Source organism: Panthera uncia, chromosome B1 (genome assembly GCF_023721935.1).
Source record: "Panthera uncia isolate 11264 chromosome B1, Puncia_PCG_1.0, whole genome shotgun sequence".
Lineage (NCBI taxonomy): Eukaryota > Metazoa > Chordata > Mammalia > Carnivora > Felidae > Panthera > Panthera uncia.
In genome coordinates, this window is record NC_064811.1 from 71,432,445 (window position 1) to 71,445,777 (window position 13,333).

Consider the following 13,333-nt stretch of genomic DNA (forward strand, 5'->3'; position numbering starts at 1 on the left):
TCTCTGGAACCTGTGAATATGTTCTCTTACATTGTCAGAGGGACTTTGCAGATGTGATTAAGGGTCTTGATTGAGATGGAGAAATTATCCTGGATTATCCAGGTGTGCCTACTATAATCACAAGGATTTTATAAGAAGGAGGCAGGAGGGTCAAAGTTAGGAGAAGGTGATGCTAGTTTGGAAGTAGAGATTGGAGTGATGCCACCATGAACTAAGGAATGTGGGCAGCTTCTAGAAGCTGGAAGAGGTAAGGAACACATTTTCCTCTGGAGCTTCCAGATGTAATCAGCCTTGACAACACCTTGATTTTTATCTCCATTAAGACTCACTTAGGACTTCTGGCCTCCAAAAGCATAAAAGAATAGATTTTGTTTTGTTTTAAGCCATCAAGTTTATGTTAATTTGTTAGAGCAACAATAGGAAATTAATACATAGAGGAAAAGATGAATAGAGGAAAGCCATTGTATGGTGGAAAATGATAGTATTTGATGATTGACCAAGTGAAGGGAGAAAAATTAAGGATCAAAGTAATTCTAAGATTCTGAATCTAGATTATGAAGGCAATGGAAGGGGAATTAGTTTCTGGGGGAAAGAGGAGTTCAATTTTATATATTTTGCTTGGGTTCTAGGGAAGGCATCCCAAATCAACTTTACCTTATATGAGGCTTTGATTTGGGGATTTCATGAAGGTGTGTTTAGGAAGCAAAATGCAGCTCCCTCATTGCACAATGAGGTTTATATCATTCAGATCAGTTATATCAGTTAGAGATGAAGTCATCTCATTTAAAATTCCCTTCTAGAGAGAATAGTTAAATATTAAGCCTTACTGCATTTTAGGACAAATGAGCTTATTTGATTCTTAGATTTGGTAAGCAGATTAAGGCAAAGGTTCACAATAAAGAGGAAGAGAAGTAAAAGCTCCATAGGGTCAATAAATACTCTTGGAATGGTCTTCATAATTATGTGAGTATATATGCACCATTTCAGATTCTTGAAAGGATAGAAAATCAAAACGAAAGTTAAGAATCGTGTACTAATGGCGTGGGGTACCAGAAGATGGAGGAGGAAGGGCAAAGGCGAAGGGGAAGAGAAAGGGCAACACACAGAAACTCCACAGTCATTCTTTTGCTGTAGCTTGGTACTGCTAATTCCTGCTCCTCTTTTCCTGTACTAGACCCATTTCAGGGCTTTTTGTGTTTCTAGAACCAGTTTGCAAAGAGGCTGAAGAGTTTGTTCTGTTGAGTTATTTTATTTGCTGATAATGTATTCTTTAAAAAATTCTGTTTTGGTGTTTTACTGAATATTTCATCTATATTTCTCAAAGGACTTTTCTAAATATTACAAATCTACTGTCTCCACAAAGTGAATATTAAAATAACTTAATAAATAATTATCATTGGCAATCTCTTCAAAGAACAGATGAGGCATAGAAATCTTAGGGAGCTTCTTTTTTTTTTTTTTTAAGATTTTATTTTTAAGTAATCCCTACACCCACCATGGAAGTTGAACTCACAACCCAGAGACCGAGAGTCACATGCTCCAGCAACTGAGCCAGCCAGGCACCCCATTAGAAAGCTTAATTAACACAACTATTTGTTTTTCAGTGATATAAATCATTGAGTTGCTTAGTTGATCTCCAAAGTAAAATGTTTCTGTGATTAAATTTGATGTCAGTCCCGTAGGCTAAGAGGTCCTTCTCAATATAGCTTAGATTCAGCATAACGAAGCCCACTGAATGCTTTAGAGGCTGACCTAGAGTCAGAATCTCTTCCCTAAACAATTTATTTAGGTAACTGGTTTTCCACTTCTGTATGGACCAAAACTAACAGTTTCCATTTTGTTTTACATGTAATGTTGACTTTTCAAAAAATAAAAATGATTAATGTCAAGATTTCCTTTTTAAATACTATAAAGGAATGGACTAAGTTTGTACTTGATGGAGTTTCCTATGGGTATGATTGATTTTCTTGGGTCATCTACATAGACATGAAATTTCACTTTAACATTCAAAGTCTTACTTTGTGGGATAAATAAAATAAATTTAAATATTTTCCTGCTTCTACTGTTATAGTAATTCATAAAGGGTACTTGCTCTGCTGTAAGATCAAGGAAAATATAATGATTTGTCTTTGAAATGACTAGAATTTCAAGGTCAAGTGTTGTATAAGTGCCATCTTCTACAATTCATATGCTTTCCGAGTGAAACTAATATGGAATTATGGTTTTACAGATACTATAACAAAATATCAGGTGGCGAGAGGCACTTTGTAAAACAGATTTGGCTTGCCTACATATGTTTACAAAGGGATATCAATGCTTGTTGGAAAGATGTAGCCCAGGGAATATACTCGCCATATATCTTGACTAAGAATAGACTATGTCAATTTGGAAATGTCATTCTTTTTGATTGAGTTGACACTTTGGGAAGAACACACACGGAGCTCTCAGAGAAAGGGAACTGTAGGCTCAGATGCCAGATCAGTCAGTCCTGGCAATCAACCTAGTCACAGATGCCACAGCTAGACTGCATTAAAAGCCTATTTTGGATGCTTTTTGTAGCAGTGTACTTACCTCTGTACCACAAACTGGTGGCTTAAAATAACGGAAATGTATTATCTCACAGTTCTGGAGACTGAAGTCCCAAATCAAGGTGTTAGCAGTTTGGTTTCTTCTTCTCTGAGGGAGAATCTACTCTCTTTGCTTCTCTTCTCGCTTCTGCTGGTTACTTGGAATTCCTTGGCTGGTAGAGACATGTCACTCCAATGCCTATTTTCTCATAGCAGTTTCCCCTATGTCTCTGTGTGTTCACATGGCCTTCTAATAAGGACATCAGTTATTGGATTTAGGGCCCTCCTAATCCTCATGTTATGACTTATGACCTCATTTTAATGAAAGTAATTACATCTGTAAAAACCCTATTCCAAGTAACTCACATTCTGAATTTCCAGGTAGACATGGATTTTGGAGGAAATTATGTAATTCACTATGCTATCCAAGGCATTTACCCTCAGAAACATCAGTACAATTCATCAGAACATAACGCTAACAAGGCCCAGGGTAAAGGCTGGGTAGGTTGCTTTAAATGGTTCTAGGCTGGTAGCTATACATCCACCTTGAAATTTTATCTAGTTAATCAAAAAGAGAACCAGGCAAGAACTTGGATGGAATAGTACTAATCCACTTCTAAAGGCTACAGAAGAACTCAAAGTACGTGCCTCTCTAATAGTTGGTCAGTAAGGTCATTTTCTTCTATAAAGCCTGGGACACACTGGTATACATAATAAGGTGATTGATGGCAAAGGTGATTGGACCACAATGGATATTACAAGTCATGACACTACATTTTCTTTTTGAGAAATGGGCAATAAAATACCTTCTCTGGCTACCATTTTATTGATGGACAACATAAATTCTGACACTTTGTCTTCTTTTCATTTTGCTCTGGAACTTGGTGAACCATCAACTGATTGTTATTGGTATGTGCGTGTGTGTAAATAAGAATATGATTAACAACAAAAAAAATATGATTAACAAGAGTTTGAGTTTGTAAAGGACTTCCTTCCTGGAACCTTTTATTTTTGGCAGGTATGTGGGAAAATTGGGGAGTCACATGATATCAAATAATTTCAGCAAAGGACCAACAACACTAATCATACATTTTTATGCATTTATTTTTTTGATATGAATATGTAGAAACATCTTACCTAAGCTAATTTTCAGATGTGTGCCACTTGACTTTTTACTTTACTAGAATTTTTAAAAATTTTATTTTTAATTGTTTATACCCCACATATTCTAGTTGAGACATAAGATGACTTATAAAATTAATACAGTAAAAAAGATAAAATGAAAACCAAACCAAAGCAACCCCATTATTGGTAAGGGGGTTGGACAAAGGCTACTTAGATATTGTGTGTATGTTTAGCTGGTGCCATCTTTTGTCAGGGAGTATTGGCAATATAATATAAAGCCTTGTGAGTTTGCATTCTGCCTGACCTAGCAATTATTCTTTTTTTAAATAATTTAAATTTTTTTAATGTTTATTTATTTTTGAGAGATAGGGAGAGACAGAGGGCAAGATGGGCAGAGAGAGAGAGAGAGAGAGAGAGAGAGAGAGAGAATCCAAAGCAGGCTGCAGGCTCCTAGCTGTCAGCACAGAACCCGATGTGGGGCTCAAACTCATGAACCATGAGATCATGACCTGAGCTAAAGTTGGTTGTTTAATTGACTGAGCCACCCAGGCACCTGGCAATTATTCTCTTAGGAATTTATCTTAAGGAAAGAATCAAGGGTGAGGGCAAATATTTAGTTATATTCACTGTGTGTAACTATGTTACACTATTGTTTATAATGGCAAAGAATGGAAAATAAACACAAAACGAGAAATTGGTTAAAGTATATTCATTTTGTAGATAAATATAATTTACATGAAATTTAAAATGATGTTATAGAATAGTATTTAATTTTATTGAAGATGTTAAATATATTATTCAGTTCATAAAGCAGTGTAAAATATTATGTATAAAATGATCCACTTTTAGAAATGCATATATATGCAATAGAAAAGGATAAACAAAATAGTAAGAACTAAAAATGGTGGTGAATGGACTGATCTTTCCTTCTTATTTTTTAAAATATGGAAGCTTCATGAATCTGTGTGTCATACTTGTGCAGGGGCGATGCTAATCTTCTCTGTATCGTTCCAATTTTAGTATCTGTGCTGCCCAAGCGAGCACTGGACTGATCGCTTTTCTTTTCTTTTTTTTTTTTTTCTTTTTTTCTTTATTTTTTAATATACGGAATTTATTGTCAAATTGGTTTCCATACAACACCCAGTGCTCATCCCAAAAAGTGCCCTCCTCAATACCCATCACCCACCCTCCCCTCTCTCCCACCCCCCATCAACCCTCAGTTTGTTCTCAGTTTTTAACAGTCTTTTATGCTTTGGCTCTCTCCCACTCTAACCTCTTTTTTTTTTTTTTTCCCTTCCCCTCCCCCATGGGTTTCTGTTAAGTTTCTCAGGATCCACATAAGAGTGAAACCATATGGTATCTGTCTTTTTCTGTATGGCTTATTTCACTTAGCATCACACTCTCCAGTTCCATCCACGTTGCTACATAAGGCCATATTTCATTTTTTCTCATTGCCACGTAGTATTCCATTGTGTATTTTCTTCTTTTTTCTTATACGTATTTTATACATCTTACATAGCTAATATCTATTACATTTATGAAGAGAAAAACAAGTTTGTTTTTTTCTTTAAGTAGGTGGGAAAATAAATGAGTACACGAGGAAAATGGCAGAGGAAAGTTAAAATGAACCTTGAAATGAGGTTACTTCTCAAAATGCACACAGTAAGATTCTCTACAGATGGGACATACATTTTGTTCCAGGCTTTCAAAAGCCAATGGAAAGAGGAAAACAGAATTAGCTATAATATCTATAAGATACTATGGTGTCTTAAGTATCTATAAGGTAAGAACAACTTGTTGGTCAACCATTTAAAAGTAAATATAATGGCTGATTTTACTGGGCTTTTACTTTTACCTACATGTAGGATGAAAACCAAATACTGAAGACCAATAGAAAGTTAAATACCAGTTATCAGTTTCCCTTTATATAAAGGGTAGCCATAAAGTTTAGAAATACAAACAATACTATTTTATTTTTTTACAGATTTATATTAAGGTATATTATGTTATATATCAACTTTACAGATAGAACCCCTCTGATTCCTTGTTTCTTCTGGAGTATGCTAAAGGTGTAGGTTTATTTAGTAAAAATGAGAGAAGTCAACCAAGATAACACATTGAAGATCCTTCTGCTAGGATGGAGAAAAATTGCAACAAGAACTATGTATTGCTACAAGAGAAAATACATTTAAAACATATCAGGTAATGTCTCTGTCATCAAACATGTCACATATTGTCATGGTAAAGCAAGAAATCATTTATTATGCATATTCACTTTGTTTCCAGAATTTATGGTCAAGTTATAAAGCTGCATAACATTGTTATATGTGTGCGCCTTTGAAATTCCATAGGATCACTTTAGTTTTTCTAGGATATAATAAAACTCCTTAAATTTAATTTGACCCAGATTTAATTTTTAACTTCAGAGAAAAAGGGTTTTTCATTTTGATGAAATTATTTTATTTTGATTTGACACAAGTAAACTTCTAGAGAATTTGTTTTTTGCATCTAGAAAGGTAAAACAGTTACCTCATTTTTCACAGTTAAAACATTTATACACTATGCAGTCACACAGGAACTGACATTTGCCATATTGCTCCAAGGACTTGTTTAGTCAGTGTAGTCATAGTGGTAGACTGGATGCTACTTCCAAGGGTACAAATTTTGGGACCTTTTGAAAAGAGAAATCTTCATGAAAGATGTTACTTCCTAAAGACTTTATTGCATCTTCAGGAACAAACCAAAGTTCATCCTAAAGGCTTTCTTAGGAAATGCTCAACCATCCCATCTTTTTAACATTAATTAATATTAACCTATATGATACTACTGAGTTTCTTAAGTTTAAAGTAAGATGGTTGTGCTTTATCCAAAAGGCTTGATTTTTATTTTTTTTATTTTTTATGCTTATTTCTTTTTGAGAGAGAAAGAGACAGAGTGCGAGCAGGGGCGGGACAGAGAGAGACGGAGACACAGAAACTGAAGCAGGCTCCAGGCTCTGGGCTGTCAGCACAGAGCCCAAGTTGGGGCTCAAACTCACGAACTGTGAGATCATTACTGGAGCCAAAGTCAGATGCTTAACTGACTGAGCCACCCAGGTGCCCCCAAATGGCTTGATTTTTAAAAATGCAAAATTAATTTATGAATAGTTTCAAGAAACACGGGGGGATAGTCATAGTTGCTGTGAGCTCTTTGTAGTCAGGAATAATGCTTCTTGTCCAGCAATACATATAGAAGACACTGAGTAAATATTTCATAATTATTTGATTGATGGCTATATTGATTTACCATGATATTTTCCTTTCAAGTTATTTTTCACATTAATAAATTAAGGCTGTATGTTATAGGACACTTTTCAAAAGCTTAGATAATTCAGCCTGGGCATACATAGGCTTCTTGAGTAAACTGTATAAAAGAACAAAAAACAGTGAACATATGTAAAACATGTTTACAACCAATTTTTCCTTTGAGTATTGACTAGATTGACAAAATGAGTATTTTGGGGGGTCGGGGGACAAAGAAACATCTTTGTCATTGTGTAGCTTCATAGGGTGTGCACACATTACCTGGCAAATAATCCTTTCCTTTCCCAGAGGTGAAGACACTTAATTCTTCAAAAGTATACCCCAAGTCAGAATGTTGTGGCCAACATGCTTTTTTCCCACACGTTTGATCTGAGATACCAGAAGTTTGTCTCTCTTTAAATTTACCAAGTGATGTTTGTCTGCAGGACAAGTAGGTTAAATATAGAAAACAATCATTATTACACAGGATTCCTACTGTACTAAAGATTTCTTGCAATTTGAAATAGGCATATGCACTTCAAGAAGTGAGCTGTAAAGAATGGGGCAAATCAGCATATATTCAGGCGGAAGCCCAGCAGCGCTGGGTATCATCCTCTGGTCACTGGGAATTCCTCACCTGCCCAGCGCTAGAGCTAGACCACATGATCCCTTCTGCCTGTCAAAGGCTACAGTGAGAACTTATCACACCTTTTATTATTTATTTTTTGTTTTCCAAAATTTTTCAATGTAAACTTTTTAAACATACAGAGAAGTTGGAAGTAATGTACAATGAACACTATCTACCTACCATGTAGCATCTACAATTAACATCTTGGTATACTGGATTTATCACATGTATATACAGCTATCCATCCCTCTATCCATCCTTCAATCCATCTTTTAAAATGTACATTTCAAAATAAGTTGCAGATGTCAGTATACTTCCTCCTAAATACTTGAGTGTGCATAGCATTAACTGGAGATCAATTTTGTTTACAGTTTTTTTTGTTTTGTTTTTTTTAAAGACAGAGCATGAGCCTGAGAGAGGGGGCGACAGGGAGACAGATAATTTTTTTTTTAAGTTTGTTTATTTGACAGAGAGAGAGAGAGAGAGAGAGCGCAAGTGAGCCAGGGAGGGGTCAGAGAGAGAAGGGAGAGAGAATCCCAGACTCAAAACTGTCAGTGTAGAGCCTGATGTGGAACTTCGGAACTGGAACTCACGGTGTGATCATGACCTGAGCCAAAATCGGGTCAAGACGTTTAACCAGCTGAGCCACCCACACGCCCCTACAGATCTTTTTTAGGTTAAATCTTTTATTTTTAACATGAATGCTTTTCTTTCATAAGATTTTTCATGGTTAGCATGTATGTTCTCCTTGGTATGTTTATTTGGATAATGTTTGCCTCCCTTTTGAAGGCAACAGGGACTGTGCCATTTTGCTCACCAACATATCCACAGGGGCTGGTATTGCAGCAGATGCACAATATACAGTATATTTGTTAGGGAACACATGGGAAGCCAGAAAGAAATGGAAGATGGAGCTATATAAATGCAAAGAAAAGGTAAATTATGGCCTCTCAAACTAGTTAAAATATTTCCTATTATGACTATTGTTGGTGCTGGGGCCATTTAAAGCCATTTTGGTAAATGGAGTAGGACATGTTTGTTGAGGAAATTGCCATTTTACATTGGTTCAATTAAGAAAATAAAATGAAAATGGATGGCTCAGTCGGTTAAGCATCTGACTCCGGCTCAGGCAATGATCTTAGTGCCTGTGAATTTGAGCCCCACTTCGGGCTCTGTGCAGACAGCTCAGAACCTGAAGCCTGCTTCAGATTCTCTGTCTCTCTGCCCTTCCCCTGCTCACGCTCTGTCTCTCCTTCTTTCTCAAATTTAAAATAAAACATAAAAAAATTTAAAAAAAAAGAAGTACTCTAAGTATCTTTATTGATTCTTCCACATATAAGTAAGTTCATAGGGTTCTGGATGTTTATTTGGTAAGGAAGCTTATAGTGCCTCGGTTTGTAATTTAGACATCATTCATATTCCACCTCCAGGCTTGAGGTTTTGATAGCCAACTTTTTTCTCAAGATGAAATTTCATGAGATAAACATGAGTCATAGGGCAAATATATTGACTTAAATGCTGATTGATTATAAACCTCATATTTGGTACATGATTATAGAATCTCACTCTCTCCTTCTTAACCATGGGGTATCCCCCTTTCTCCCATGACTCTTCTCTGGCTATTCCCCTAGCTTCTTTTTGTGATACCATCACTAAATTAGGATCATGTCTTTGTGAGACACCTAGACTTCTATGAAACTGCCACACCTCTGGGATATAAGGGAATCCTGTTAATTTTGTCCCCGTGTATCTAAAGATGTCCAGTGTGATTCAAACTTCAAATGCTGGAACTATTTTCTTAGATGACCTTAGCTCCCTGATAACTTGAGATTTTGCTTTATCTTTCTTGTCTCAGGAGCATTTGACAACTTCCTTTATTTCACTGAGAGTTCATAGGCCTGCCAACAACGACCCATCCCCAGGATACACCACTCCTCAAAACTTTTTGTTTTTCTGGCTTGGTAGATCTATTAGATTCCCAGAACAGGTAACGGCAGACTTGACCTGATTTGAACGTCCTTAGGAAGAATCTGGCCTCAAAGGACCTTTCAAGTTCAAATGACAGGTTACAGAAATTCATCCGCTAGGAAAATCATTCTGTTGGATTAGAGTGGTACTCTCCTAGTGTTCTGCTTCTATGCTTCAAATTTAAGGGGTAAGTGGGGGACAACAGATACATGAAGTCATCTGTGAGAGTGTTTTCTTCAAAAGGACAAGGACGAGGACTACTCTGAAAGCCCCGTGACCTTGGGGAAGAGAAGAAAGCTGGGAGATTCATTGCCAGGGAAGGTAGGGAGGACAAACTTCTTTATCCATTACTGGGTTTTAAGCCACATGGTGTCTTTCAGATGGTAAGATTTCGTATCTGCTCTGCGACTTCTTTTCAGGCTCCTCCCCAGCCACCACCCTCCAACCCCAAGCCTTCCTGGCTCCTGCAGCACCGTTCTCCTCTTCGCACACCCCCCCCTCCCGCAACTCTCCAGGATGGCCGAGGCAGAGCGGGCCTCCGCACCGACTTCCTTCCCGCTTCTCCCACCACGCAGCCCGGCGTTTCGGCAACGCGCTTCCTCCAGTCTTCCGAAGGGGTGTGAAGCCGAAGACTCCTCCACTGGGAATAAAACGCTTAATAATTCACCCTCAGTTGTTACCCTCTAGATTTTTCTTGAGCCCCATGCTCAAGGCTTTTGGTCACCTCTGCATAAATATTAAGAGCCAGAGCCCCAAACCTAAAAAACCGACCCCTAACCTGTCCCGCTCGCTTCCCCGCCTGTGAAAAGCAATCCTATTCCAGAGCGAATGCTCGGTGTCTTGCAGCCGGATTCCGGCCGACACACGCGGGGCCCGCGGGTCCTGTCACCTCAGGCTGCCCCCGCCTCCCTCCCGGCCTGGGCCTCTCCCCGCCTCCAGCCCGCGGACCTCGCCGCCCCGCCTCCGCCACGGCCGCCATTGGTGCCAGCCCGCCCCAGAAGGGCGCCCATTGGCCGGGTGGGAAGTCATTCGCCCAGCGCATTCCGCCGCCCGCAGGCTTGCGGGGAAACTTCCTTATTATTGTGACGCCGAAAACCGAGAAACCCCGAGCCGGGCGGGAGAGACTAGGCTGTCACAGTCGGAATCCTGAGCGGTGGTTCCGCGGCCGCCAAGGTGCGCGGGTTGGAGGTCGGGGTTCCAGGGAAGAGGGCACCGCGGAGCTGCAGCCGCGCGACCGCCGCGTTCCGCCGGGCACGGCTGTCAGCCCGCGGCTCCGGTAGGGGCGGCTGCGGCTGCGGCTGCAGCTGCAGGGCGCTCCCCGCGACGACCTGGGGCCGGCGCTCGGAGAGGTCGGGGCGCGGCGCCTGCAGCGCCTGCGGGACTCGGGGACGCGGGCGGCTGGGTTGCGCCGGGCTAGGCGCGCTAGGCGTCCCTCGGCATGGTGCGCGCCTCCCTGGCGTTCTCGGGGCTTGCCCTCTGACCAAGAGAGCCCCCGCGCCCGGAAAGGCCGGAAACCGCTTTAAAAATGGGAGCGCCCCCCACCTCGACTCGGCTGTCTACAGACCTGGAGGAATTGCGACGCAGAAAGTCCAAAAGAGGATCCTCCCCTTCCTCCTCGCCTGCCCCTATTTGAATTCGGGGGCTCCAGTGACTCCTCGCGGTGAGGAACGCGGACGCTTCCCCGCGTAATGGGAGCCGGCTAGGCCTCCGCGTTTTGGGGAACCCCGGCGGCCGGGAGGACTTTGCACCGAGGACGCGGGGCTCAGCTTCCAAGCTGACAGCGCGGGTGGGGCCGCGGCGCCCGGCACCACCCACCTCGCGGAGGCCGTGCCCGGCCCTCCTGGCCCGAGTCAGCCTGAGGGGCGGAGCCGGGGCGAGGGTGTGTGTGAACACGTGTGTGTGCGTGTGTGTGTATGTGTGCGGACACGTAAGTGCGTGGACGGACGCGGGGGTGTCAGGAGCTGGGACTTTCGGTAGCAGGGGGCACTTTGAGTCATTTGTAAACGTGTGGAGTGGGCAAACTGGGGCAACTGACAGAGAAGAGCCTGTGTAACCTGAAACAGATGAGCCAGGGAGCGCGGTAGAGCAGCACCTAAAGCAACTGTGCAGTGATTCTGGGTATGCACCGCGGGCCCCGGGGAATGTGTGTTTGAACTTGGCTTTTGGTCTGCCACTGATTCTGGCTGTTTTCTGGTTACGTTATACTTTAGCTTTTAAACCAGCCCCATTCGGAAGTACCTTGAATTCACAGCTAAGCAAGCCTTTCAGGATTTTGCTTGCATTCGTTACACACGGAATGTTTTAGGAAAGACGATTCGAGAGCTCTCTTCCATTTTTGTATGTCTTCTCGCTCCTTCCACAAATAGGAAGCTATTTCTAGAACCTTTCATTTGATGATTTGATAACATCAAGAGGGCTGATTTTTAACTCCAGACTGAGGGGAAAGAAAAGTGAAATAAAATGAGGATTGGCAGCCTTTTTAAATGCAGTGACTCTAGAGAAACATGTCTTGTTTTAGTAGGAAGATTACTGTGAAGCCCTCTCCTTTTGTACCTTATTTTACCTTGGAAAGAGGAAATGGCATTATAAATCAGAAAAGGGGAGTAATAGATATTTAACCACCTTTTAAAGCAAAATAGATGAATTACACATTATCGTCTGACCACACCGAGGCTAGGAACCTTCTGGAGAAAGTAGGCAGGATTCAGGGAGGAAGGTTTCAAGCCTCTTTGGCAAAACTCCTTTGGCATGTAAAAAAGAAACAGTTGATTAGCATACAGTTTTACTTGTTCTGTAAGTAGTTGGGTTTTTATTTTTGAAAAGAAAAACAAATTCTAAAATGTTCCAAGTGGTGTGGTGGAGTCGTCGGTTATAGCCTTTCATTCTGAGTAACGAATGTAAATTTAAGATTTGCATAATAATTAAACGTTTTTTAGAACATGAGAGTTGCACTCCTACTGGAGGTACAAGATAGTTTTGCTGCAGTTTCAGAAATAAAAGTAATATTCTCCAATGAATGGGATTTTCTACACAAGAAGATTGAAATAAAGTTCTGATGATAATATATTAAAATTTTTGGAGGACTTTTTCTTTTGAGAGACTTAAAGTGGCTCTCAGATAGTCTCATCTTGTTTTGCATGAAAGAGGATGTGGTGATGAGAAGAATGAAAGAGAAAGTCTTCAGAACGGTTGTGGCAAAATAAGCTATAATGTGTGTGGTACATGGGAAAAATGGAGGAAAATAGATGAAATTGAATTATTTTTCAATAATTTCTCTTTTTAACCCAAATGGGAGATTTAAAAATAATATTTTTCCTTTATATCTACTACAATGCCAGTAATTTTTTAAGGTGCTAGGTCTCAAGTTCACGTTTAGAGATGACATCTTTGTAGTTGCTTAGAGGTTATCTTATTGGTCTTTAACCAGACTCCAGTCTTGAGGTACAGTGTTTGGGGAATATTTAAGCTTGCATAATATATTCTTATTTTCAAAACTTCTCATTTTCTTTTCAGTAACATGAAAGCACTGTGCCAATGTTAATTATGATTTCTTTAACTTGCAGGTCTGCAAGGTGAGGTAAAACCATCTGGCTTCTAGTCCAAATGCTAAGGGTGTGACCTGTGGTGAGTTACTTAATTTCTCTGAACCCAGTTTCCTCAACTTGTACATGGAGATAATATCTGACTCACAGAGTTGACAAGGGGATTAAACAAGATAAACTATGTAAAGGACTCAGGTTAGTATAGCTGCCTAGAAAGGGACC

General features: G+C 40.2%; 1 protein-coding gene and 1 non-coding gene across 3 annotated transcripts in view; one reads left to right on the forward strand and one right to left on the reverse strand.

Moving 5' to 3' along the window:
* Positions 1 to 4,629: 4,629 nt before the first annotated feature.
* LOC125924064 (U6 spliceosomal RNA) lies at positions 4,630 to 4,736 on the reverse strand. The gene has a single exon (XR_007458250.1). It is a non-coding gene; the product is annotated as a U6 spliceosomal RNA (small nuclear RNA).
* Positions 4,737 to 10,559: 5,823 nt separating this feature from the next.
* The window catches only part of HERC3 (HECT and RLD domain containing E3 ubiquitin protein ligase 3), a 110,436-nt gene continuing 107,662 nt past the window's right edge, over positions 10,560 to 13,333 (forward strand). For both annotated transcript variants that reach the window (XM_049630871.1, XM_049630870.1), the window contains exons 1-2: positions 10,560 to 10,742; positions 13,133 to 13,193. The gene's annotated coding sequence lies outside the window, so the exon portion shown is untranslated. The remainder of the gene's footprint in view (positions 10,743 to 13,132; positions 13,194 to 13,333) is intronic.